This window comes from Amphibalanus amphitrite, unplaced genomic scaffold (genome assembly GCF_019059575.1).
Source record: "Amphibalanus amphitrite isolate SeventyFive unplaced genomic scaffold, NRLGWU_Aamphi_draft 000995F_arrow, whole genome shotgun sequence".
NCBI classification, from domain to species: Eukaryota; Metazoa; Arthropoda; class Thecostraca; order Balanomorpha; family Balanidae; genus Amphibalanus; species Amphibalanus amphitrite.
The window spans coordinates 239094-250907 of record NW_024882489.1 but is presented as its reverse complement, the minus strand read 5'-3'; the positions used below and the strand labels follow the sequence as shown (position 1 = coordinate 250907).

General features: G+C 50.6%; 2 long non-coding RNA genes across 2 annotated transcripts; both read right to left on the bottom strand.

Annotated features, from left to right (window-relative positions):
- Positions 1-386: 386 nt before the first annotated feature.
- Positions 387-1844, bottom strand: LOC122368983. Its single transcript, XR_006254333.1, has 2 exons — positions 1805-1844; positions 387-1094 (listed from the first exon to the last, which is right to left on the bottom strand). It is a non-coding gene; the product is annotated as an uncharacterized LOC122368983 (long non-coding RNA).
- Positions 1845-1888: 44 nt separating this feature from the next.
- On the bottom strand, positions 1889-9608 carry LOC122368981. The gene is made up of 3 exons (XR_006254332.1): positions 9491-9608; positions 3584-3713; positions 1889-2901 (listed from the first exon to the last, which is right to left on the bottom strand). It is a non-coding gene; the product is annotated as an uncharacterized LOC122368981 (long non-coding RNA).
- Between the last annotated feature and the right edge of the window lie 2206 nt (positions 9609-11814).

Below are 11814 nucleotides of genomic sequence, written 5' to 3'. Positions count from 1 at the left end.
TAGTTAAACCGCGCCTGACAGGGAGGAGGGCTATTTAGAGCCCCTCCCCCTCCCTACACACTATACACAAACATATAAACACTAAAATGTGTGTGCAAATTTTATATAAAAAATGTGTGGAGATCTGATGATTGTTCGGAATGATGAACTCGAGTGAAGCGTGAATTGTCGGCACAGATCACCCCGTCAAAGAGCAAGAAAGTAGCTGCTAAAGAGTTAAATGAGGTCATATCACATGGGCATGAATACACTTACTATCGACTGTTCGAATTATTCAAACGTATTGCTTAAGTCTCGCTCAGCTTCCAAATTCTGCAGAACAGAAAAGATTCGGTTGATTATTGTAGCGAGATACACAGATGAGTTTTGAAATAAGAAAAAAAATGGAACGCTTCACACTATATATTATCAAATATCAGCCACGCAAGTCAGCATGAATGATCAAAGAATGATATTACCTGGCGAACTGAGGGCAAACAATTGTATAATTTTAAGCCAGCTGATAATGATTTTCTTCGCGGTGAAAAGTAATCCGCCTATGTGATTGCGTCATACCGCCGCTCGTCAGGTCCGCATGAACAGGGCCAGGCATTCGTTCGCGCGCCACCAGCGCGAGCGGACGGCGAATGCCGAGCGCATCAGTTTACATAACAACTTTGCACATGTTGAGGCGGAACAAGCAAATCCGCTGCCACAGACGAGGCATCTTTGTCACCACGCACCTTCATGAACGTAGACAATTAACAATGAGTGTATGCCTAAACCTTGAACATGAATCTCGAGCCGCAGTCAACGGCGGCAGAACGCATATTCTGGGCGGGCACGCACACGCGGCGGCTGCCGACTGTGCGCGCGCGTGGGGCGGTGACACCAGTGGACGGGCGTCTAGCGTGCGCGTGGCGGCATCGGCGCCGGTAGACGGCCGTCTTGGCGCGCGCGCGGCGGCGGCGGCGGCGGCTGTCTTGGCACGCACTCGTCGGCCAGCTGGACGGAGTCAGAGCAGCCAGATTCACCAACCGGAACTGACGGTCTTCCGACGCAGCGTCTTCGGCACGGCAAGAGACAGGCTCGTCCAGCGCCTCACTCTCCTCCGTCTGGCATCACACAGGGGTGGGGCTGGGTTAATAAAGGCTGACACGGGGAGTAGTTAGGTTTAATACCGATCTGGCAAGAGAGAGGGTAATGGGTCAAACACTGAGCTGACACAGGAGGAACGGCTGGGTCGAACACCGAGCTGACAAGGGGTGGGGGCTGGGTCAAATACCGATCTGACACGGAGAGGGGTCTGGGTAAGACATCAGGCTGACACAGAAGAGAGGTTAGATCGAACACCGAGCTGGCACGTGGGAGTAGTTAGGTCTAATACCGACCTGACACGATGGAGGGGGCCGGGTCAAACACCGAGCAAACACGGGGAGAGGGCTGGGCGAACACCGAGCTTTCAACGCATAGGCGGTTACTCGACAGGCCGAAAAGGGAATGTCAGAGTGTAAGTCACCACAGGAGCTAATGCAAAAGGTAGCTGATATTAGGAAAGATAATTACTGACAGCACGGACACGGAAAAAGGCCAAGCTAGTAGTACGAGACACTATAAAGTATCACAAATTAACCAAGAACACGTCGCTGGCGGTTCATGGTACGGCACATAATTGCCGCACAACTGCTATACGAGGCTCGGGAGACCAATGCCCCGCTAACCCTGCAGATGCACTATCAGCCAAGCCAGTTCAACAGCCATATCAGAGCGACCATGACGTACATAGCTTCCATCGGTACCCCCCCCCCCCCCACCTAGTACCCACCTGTTCAGTATAATCAGCTGAGATGTAGATCAGCGGCCGCCCTGCCCGCAGGTGCGCATCTCTGGGGCCGCGGCCGCCATCAGCTGTTGTGGTGTCCCCAAACTAGCTGCCGCCGTAGCCAAAACAAGGCTCTTGTGGGCCTCGTAGCCGGCGACCAAGATCGCCACCATGTCGTCGCGTTCGACATCGTGGGCCGCGCCGACGATGTTTCCCCGCGCACGGAGCCGGAGGCCGTAAAAGCACGGATACTCCAGCAACACGTGCGCCTAATTGTCTGCTGCTTCGCCGCAGACCAGGCAGCGGCCTGTTGGACATTCGGTGTCACTGCTGACTGCACTGGGCGCACTCGGACGTTGGCCTTCTTTCAATCCGGTGGAGATGCTGCCCCGATCATCCCCAGTGTGTCTTTTATGAAGTGTTCATTGTGTGCTCATATTGCATTGTATGTATATGACGAAGGTCGCAGAATAGCCCTGCACCAGTGGAGCGACCTTATTCGGTAAATACATACATACATACATACATACAGTGGCCCGACCAGCGCTGATAAGTGTAACAGCCTTCTCCCTGGTAGCAGCTCGGACCGGGGCGGGGGGCGCCGTGAGCTCCGCGCGCGCACTGGAGCAGAAGCGGCCCGCCGGGACCCATATGTCCCAGTCGTCTCCATCTGGTAGCGGCTTGGACCGGGGCGGGGGCGCGGTGAGCTCCGCGCGCGCACTGGAGCAGAAGCGGCCCGCCGGAACCCGTATAACCCAGTCGTCTCCATCTGGTAAGCGGAGCAGGGAGCCACCGCCGCCAAACCATCCTCCGCCGGCCCGTCCGAACAGATCCAGACGGCCTCATCCGGCAGCTCCCGGATGCATTCCTCCGCGCAGCACGGCCACTACAGATGCTGCGAGGCTGGCCCGCGGGCCCACTGCCGTCTGGACGCGCGCGCGCAACGGCGGCGCCAGCGAGCTGCTGTGTAGGCACTCGCCCGTCGGCCAGCTGGACGGAGTCAGAGCAGCCAGATTCACCAACCGGAACTGACGGTCTTCCGACGCAGCGTCTTCGGCACGGCAAGAGACAGGCTCGTCCAGCGCCTCACTCTCCTCCGTCTGGCATCACACAGGGGTGGGGCTGGGTTAATAAAGGCTGACACGGGGAGTAGTTAGGTTTAATACCGATCTGGCAAGAGAGAGGGTAATGGGTCAAACACTGAGCTGACACAGGAGGAACGGCTGGGTCGAACACCGAGCTGACAAGGGGTGGGGACTGGGTCAAATACCGATCTGACACGGGGAGGGGTCTGGGTAAGACATCAGGCTGACACAGAAGAGAGGTTAGATCGAACACCGAGCTGGCACGTGGGAGTAGTTAGGTCAAATACCGACCTGACACGGGGATTGGACTGGGTCAAAGTTTAGACGTTTCTGTCACTGGCGGTGGACCTGCGCGTCGCCCTCCCCGTCGGCGCCCACCTTCGGGACCACGGCCGTAGCCAGCTCGGCCAGCTCCAGGTCACCCTTGACATTCTATAGCTTAATCTGAACACCAGAACACACAGGTCAGGTCAATTATCAGTATTTTGAGTAAATTAATAACATTTTACCAGTTTCCCACGCATTTACTTTGATGCACCATAAGAAGCGGCGGTTGCTGTGCACTAACGTTTTCCCTGTAACTACCCCCCCCCCCCCCACACACACACAGGCCTGTACCTTCCTGCCGTCCTCTCTTTAGTTCTTGTGTGCGGGTTCCCTCGTCCGCAGCAAGCCCCCCCCCCCAGACCCGACACACCTGTATCCGATGGGCGTCCGAGCGCGAGACTGTTGGTGATGGCGACGGCGTCGCCTGTATGAGCGCGCGCGAACAGTTTTTCTCTGGAATCCCTTGTGCACTGAAGGTTCATTTTTCTGGAGGTCGCATCCTGCAACGAGGAAAAAAATGTTAAAGAATAGCAAAATCCCAAGGGATGGTGCATTACTTACCTATATGGCGGGCATCACCATACAGTTATGAAAATGCCATCAACATTTAACTGTCAAAAATGGAAATATGGCTTATGTGGCCTGCATCACTATGTTGTCATGAAAATGCCATCAAAATTCAAACATGACCATTGACCTTGAGTCTGAGTAGGCATCTTTGTACCGGGCATGAGCTGAGTTTCTGCTTAGCCTGAATACTCTGAAACTGGGCTTCAGCCTCTTGGGCTCGGCTGGGCTCTTTGACAAAAGCTTATCACATGAGCAAGTCTCTGACTGAACCGGTCAGCGGTCTCTTCAACTCAATATGCTATAAATTGAAAATTTTGATGGAAAACAACATGCAGTTCCATTGATATTTCACTTTTTTGGATCATTTACCTTTCTGTTCTCACAAACCGGAGCTGAGTTTTACATAGGCGTGGGGACAGGGGGAAAGGGGGCGACCGGAGGGCCATGCCCCCCCCCCCCACTTTCGGAGGTGGGGGGGGCAGCAATGTTAACTCCCCCCATTTTTTTGATGAACTTTTGCGCCTGTTTATACCACTCGGCACCCTGAACAGTGAACACCAAAACTTGACGATTCTTCAGGTTCGGCTTCCCTTCGAAATTCGATGAAGATTTCCTTTTTGTATCTACAGCGTTAAAGTTAATGAGCGCAAATTTCCTTCACTCAATGTAGGAAACCATATCAGAAGCAACAAAAGAGAGGTCTGTTGGCAGTATTACGTTGAATACGAGGCGAGGCGTATGATAGCAGTGAAAGAAAAGATTAGACAACAGTGGCCAGAGGACCGAAAAACCCATGCTTTGCTGCAAATAAAATAAAAATAAAATCTGCTTTGCTGAGCCGAACGCATTGAAAACTGCAGATGCTTTCATCACACTGTCATCATCATGTCTCCATCAAAAGTTACTGTCAAAAACTTATGGTGAGCATTGGAGAGATTTCTGGTGATCTCTAGGATCTACAGTCTACAGGCTTCTGCACACACTGCTAGGGGCCATGCTGGTCACTGAGGAGCCACGCTTGTCAGTGCCCTTACGCCGGTCTCTAAAAGCTCCAAGTGGTCGATCTCTGAGGATCCCACGCAGTCTTTGGAGGCTTCACGTCGGCCCCCTGGTTCTTAGGTCATTAAGGACTAAGCTGGTCCATTTTAAGCCTCAGCAGTCAGCATAGGTCTAAGAGCCTCAGGTCGCCCTAACGGAGCCAATATCGATCTCTTAGGGGCCCTTTGCTGGTTGAGAGCTGATGCCCTAAGCTTTAAGAGGTCCCAACTCGAGTTATGACACCTGCTCTGGCCCCTGATGGCTCCATGTCGTCCTCAGAGGCCTCACTCCGACCTCTGAGGTCTCATGCTGCCTTTGAAGGCCCCATACGAACAAATGAACCCACGCTGGCCTCAGGGCCCTACGAACGATGGCCTTAAGAGGCCCCTGCTGACCTCATGGAACCCAGGGAACATCTAGAAGCCTATACCGGCCTTTGAAGGCCTCGTGCCGGCCTCTAAGGGTCTTCTCCGAGGGCCCAGTTCTGCATAAGGGCTTAAAACGGCTGGCGAGGTCCTCGAGATGGCCTCTGATGGTTTCTGAGGGCTTAGCCGTCGGAGGACCGAGGAGAGCAATTAGATGCATCGAGAGTATTCCGATAGGGTTTTGGTAGAAGGGATGCAACTACCTGACATAATGACATAAATGACCGTGAATTGATCGACCTAGCGGCTGCGGAGATCTCTAAAAATAAGCCTCCAGGCTCTAAACAAGCCTAAAAATACATCACTTGAGCGGATCAACATTGACACCCATGACTTTCCACGTGGCACGGCAAGGGCCGGGCCGGAAGTTGCGGGGTCACAAAAATAGGTGGAGCGGTGTGTTCGAGACTGGCGGGTGCCAGCGAGGGCCGGGAAGCGGAGCAGCACGTGCTCCAGGACATAAAACTCTTCTCGGCACACGGCGCAGAGCGCCGCGGGGCACCGCTTGTTCAGGCACTGTTGGCCTGCCGCGGAGGGGAGACGGCCGATTTGGTGAACGTACTGGAGCGAGCGGCCCCAGTGGCCTGCCCTCATGTGGTGCACCGAAACGGCGTCCCCCCGGTCCTCTCAGAGGATGGGGACTGCTGCGTGCTCCCGAAGAGTGGCTTGAATAGTGACTCGGGCCAGTTGCTGCACCATTGACACGAGGCCTCCCGGCGTCCCAGAAGACCCTGCTAGGAGCCGCCATCTGGACCGAACTAGCGGCCCTGGCCGGTCCGTCCCGCCGGATCCACCTGCAGTGGGTGCCGTCCCATTGCGGCGTCGACGGTAACGAGCGCGCCGACCCAGATCGCCAAGGAGGCGGCCGCGCTCCCCCAGGCGGCGGTCCCGGTGGACGTCGCTACCGCCCACCGTGCGGCCGTCAGAATGGCCCGCGACCGCACCACCGCCGTCTGGCCGGAGGGCTGGTACCGGACCCTGATGGGGAACCGGCTGCCGCTACCGGTCGCGACGGGGGACAGATCGTCGGCCGTCGACGTCCATCAACTCCGCGCGGGCCACTGGTCACGATTAGAGGTGGCAAAAGATGAAAATTTTGGGAACCAGACTCAAACCAGACCCGGCTGGACATTTCTGGAACCAGTCGGACTCGGTCTTAGTTGGAACCGGAACCAGTTGGACCCGTACCCCAAAAGTCAATTAATACAAACTACTTATAGGTGTCATTAGTTGCATCATGTAAAACAGCCTATTTCCCACTGGGAAAACTCATGAGCTACTGTGTGCAAAGAAACATTCACTTCATTCAATTCATATTTTGCAATAATGTGTAGCGTGCAAGACGCAGTCGCATAGTTTATGGTAGGGCCCGGTTGGACCCGTCAGAAAATTTCCAGGAACCGGTCTGGACCCATATGGGTCCAGACTGGTTCTTTGGACCGGGTCCTCGGGTCCACATTTTGCCACCTCTAGTCACGATCCCGCCAATACCTTCACCGGATTGGACGGAACTCTTCCGAAGATTGCCGCCAGTGCCCTACTGTGCCCTGACTGTGCGGCGGGCCGGTGCACCGTGTGCCGGGAGGAGGCCGACACGCCCCGGCACCTCTTCTTCCGGTGCCCGGCCCTCATGGGCTGGCGTCTCCGGAGGTACGTACGGGACGATTTTCCCGAGCCCGGAAGACGTCCGCGACGACGGAGAGGTGGCGGCCCTGGCGGCCGCCGTGACTCGTGAGGGACCTCCAGAGCCGCACGGCTACACCGCGGTAACGCGGCTGCAGGGAACAACAACAACAACAACAACAACAACAACAACAACAACAACAACAACAACAAGGCCGCACCATGAACCGCCCGGGTAGCGAGCGGGCGTCCGAGGGCGGGGCGACCGCTTGTTTCGCCACGTCGTTCGTGCTCTCATTCCCCTCGATCCTGCAGTGGGCAGGAGCCTGGAACCCACTGCAGGATTACTTCACGACGCTCGGCCATGTTTAACAAGGTCTTCCATGCCTATCTCCGCGCCGAGGGTGGAGGCCTCACCTGGGCGGAAGCTCCTCCCCTGAATAGACTCAGGGCGGCTCGCAAGTCGAAGCACACGACGACGGGGGACGTCCCATCCCAAACCCTCTCCAGAGCCGCCCGCAGGTGAATCTGCTGCTAGACTGACAAGCGTGGCGAAAAATTCGGTGACCGCCATTCGCCGAAAAATTCTGCGGCCGCCCTGCTCCGAAAACTTAGCGGCCGCCATGCGCTGAATTCGACGCATGCGAAGTTACGCCGGAGCTGAAATTTTCGGCGCAATCCCCGCCACCACGCCGGACATATTCGGCATCACGTGTATTGTTTTCCAGTCTGGCAACAGGAACGGAAAAATTATAGTCACTTGATGTTTCAACTGGATGAATTGCTTTGAAATGTCCAAGGAAGTGGCCCTTGAAAGCCGCTCTTCTGTAAAACTAACTGGCGCAGTTTAGAAGCTACTTGACAGTTGCCACAGTCAAGTTGATTTCAATTTTTAAACTCAAGGAAGACTTTAAGACGGTTAATAATCCCAAATTTCATTCCAAAGGTTCCACTTCATTTTAATTTTCAAATTTGCGGAATTTTAGCTCAAAATTAGGTAGGTAGATGTGGTAGGTATAGATTAATATTTGTGGTTCTCATTGCAATGTCAACCTGCAGATTTTACAGCATTAAGTGTTTCTGCCTTTTATGACACAGATGCTGGGTGAAGATGAGTAAATTCACAAAAGAGAGGAAACACTTTGACCAGAGCATGGCCATGGACATTCACCTAAGATACAAGCTTGTATTTCATACAAGGCTATTGTGCCTTTTCAGTAACAGCAGCAGGTCAGCAAACTCATCCACCAACTGTGCCCCTGCAACTGGGGCAAGCAGGGAAATGAAGTGTGACTAATGGTTGGTGACAAAGCCTATCTATTCATCTGAGTCTGTCTCAGCTGAGTCTTCATGGGTGGAAGCACTAATAGTTATGCAATGTCTGTAATTGTTATGAGGTAAAACAGTAGCTGCAATGTTGGATTACATACATAATACATACCTATGAGGCAGAATAAAAGAAATCTGCCAAGTTAAATGCAAATAATTTTATAAAAAGGTAAATATTATCAACCATGGTGATCAACCATGTGTATGAATATAGAAAATTGACAGAAGTCAAAGCAAGGTTGTCAAACAGCACAGCTGCCACATACCAAAAATACTCTATTAATTCAGATTTAAAAATGGATACACCCATAAATGATCACATTGATACATGCTTATGCAATCTCCAAATTAACATTTCCATACAATGTCCAGCAAAAATCCACAGCATAGGTACCTATCAAAATTAGGTGCCGGAGACCCCAAAAGCCTTAAAACTATCAATTGACACCACAGGCAAAATTTTAGGATTTTATAATTTATAAAACAATGTATGATTTTTCCCCTTTATCATAAAGACCACAGGCCAGCCAATGACCATGCACAACAACACAATTGGACAGTGATGAAATTTAACTATATATACCTCTGGGGAAAAAATCACATTTTCATTGCTCTAATCTACTCTGGATATTACCTTTAAAAAATTGAGCCAAGATGGTTTAGAACCCTACCAACCAGGACTTCGGAAATGGCATTCGGAATTATGTAGGAATTATGTCGGAATTATGTGTAGGTACTACACATGGCTACAGTTTATTATTTCTTGACAATAAAATGGCTAATAACATTTTCTTTTGTAATCAGATAGAGCAGCACCACTGATAGGCAATATAACATCTATATATAAAAGTAAAGGAACACTCAGTAGCTGGCAACGCTGCCGACCTGTGCTGTCTACAGTGTTTAACTTTGTGACTCTGCGTAAGAGGTTGGTAAATTGATTGATTTTCCCCAAATATTCCAAACTGACTTTGGAGCATGAGCAAGATAATGCTGTTCTTGCAACAAAACTAGATTTTAAGGATTCATAACTGTGACTGTCTTGAGCAGGCTCAGCTCAACAGCCCCTATTTGTGTACAAATATAGAACAGCATGTCAATATATTGACAGTGGTAGTCTATTTATTATTAGGAAAAGGTCATCTCATTCATTCAAGCACAGGAAAATCAAGCTTGACAAACATGGCATGCCTAAATCTAATGCTGTGGCCATGCTCTTGGGCTTAGAAAAGTGGGGCAACAATACAAAATACAAAAATACATAGCAGTATGCCATACAGCCGAATGCTTACCTTTCTATTTCCACCCATCGTTATCCACTCTCCTAGAGCACAATCCAAACGTCAACCAAACGCGACACGACTCTTCCAACACAGAAAAACGCACATGGAAATTGCCGCGAGAACTTTCTCGGCGCCGCCGATGTTGCTTACCAACGGCTTCAAGCCTTGCAACAGCTGACGATTAGTGAGAACTGACTTCTTTTCATGGACGACCAATCAGAACCGGTCTTACAAAAATGCCAACCAATCAAAATGTCGCTCTAAAAGGGCGATGCTATCGCCACGTGGTGGTGAAAAAACACACTAATCTAGGATAGCATTTTACATAGGAGTATTCTCAAGGACGAACGGGCGCGTCCATGCATTTCGGATGATTGGTATATCGCTTCATCGTCCATGATAATGCCCGAAACTGCTATTAGGAATTCATGGACAGCGAGACGTCCATGCAATCCCAGCCGTCCATGTTAATACCCTAAAAACCGCAAATTGTCCATGGGTTTACAACATTTCAAGCACTAGAAAGATCGTATCGTTGGCCGGTTTTTGACTGGCTGGCGTTTCTTGTGTAGAGCGCTCTTGGGTAAATAATTATAACGGCAGGCCCTTTTTTATGACGGGCCTCGGTCAAATTTAGTCGTTAAAAAGAAGATGGGGAAGCGTGGGCGAATATCCTATTTTTCTGCATTAAGTCTTGAATTAATAAGTTAAAAACAATAAGATCATTTAATAAAAATATTTGACCCGAAATTATGTTTTGTCTGACCATGATTGCGTGTAGGACCCCGGTGCAACCTGGTTTAACCCGGTCCAATCTGGTTCGGCTCCCTCATTTACCTTCGGGCTTAGCCTCGTAACATTGACAGACGTCAGACATCCAACCAACAACTTTGGCCGAAACACTGTCCAGCAAGCTGCGCAGGGCGATAGATGCCCGTAGCGTAGAGGGTGGGTGACCTGTGAGCGGAAATCGATGTAGTGAGTTCGAGTCTCACTCCCGGCTCTGGCTTTATCTAGACACGAACCAAAACATTTCCTTCTACTGCAACACTGACAAGCACGGTGATTTAGCTTTTCCCAGTATCCTCTCAACAACGTTAAAATTGTCGAACCTAAAGGTTTTGCTAAGTTAATCTTTAGGAAAATATTTTTGGTCATTTTCTGACCACATATTAACCCTTTTTCTTTTCTTCTCTCTTATTTTTTTATTCTTTTGGACCCGATAAAACCCACCAATGCTGAGCGTGCCAAACAATGAATAAACATGGAACTCAAAGAACAATTTAGAAAAGCCTAAGACAGCATGCAAATGTCGACTAAAAGTTTAGGTCCTAGATTTCAATTATCATTTGTTTAAGATTTTGCTGAAGTGAATGGCGTTTTTCGCTTGCCCGTTTGTTTGAGACGATTATTCCCTTCAGGTGCATTTTTTTCTGGCTGCACATGAAAAGGATACCACCATACCGGAGTGAAGGCACCCGCAACCATCATCCCTTCCCCTCAGCCGCGGCGCAGGTGGCGGGCGGCCCACTCCCGGCGCACGCACGCTCCGCCTTGCGATAGCGCGTCACTCCCCTCCCTCCTTTCCCCACAATGACCGGTGACCTCACTCCCCTCGCGATTTGGACTCGCTCCACCCCGACCGTAGCGCCACGTGATGGCTCTGGAGATCTTAAATAGACCCAGTGTACAGCCCTCAGCAGACTGCGTGGTAGGTAGGGGAGACCCGGGGGGTATGGGCCCCCTGGAGGTATGGGCCATCGCAGTTTTGAAGAAGTGTTGCGTATTTTTACACATTTGACCGCGTAAACTGGCAGCAGCTATTCCGTTATACAACCCACGTGATTTTCAAAATCCTCCTCAGTCTTCTTTGGCGATGAGCGGTGATAAAGCGTTTTTGCCCTCTTCGAGTAAAATACTGTGCATACAGAAAATTCGTGATAAATTTGAACCAGGCTCGTTTTATGATGTCAGACCAATGCTAACATAAAGTTTAAAGCATGCAAATTAAGACTGGATAGACAATTTGAAGCTTTCTTGTAAGATTATGGGCTGAGATGCTACGCAAATTCTGGCGTCCTAACCGGGAGGTTCGGGCCATCCACTCCCGTTGATCCTAAATCAATAAAAAGATGCTTTCATTGAGTGTCATCTTTAATAAGTTTTATTTTTGTCGCGCAAGGTTGAAAATTTAGCTTCAAATATCATTCGAACAGAAAAAATATCATTTATTTTATTTCATGGTGAATGATACAGTTTACCAAAATACATATGTGCCCAAGTAACCTCCATGAAGTAAGCTGTTGGCCGCTAATGCGGTTCCTGGGCTCTAA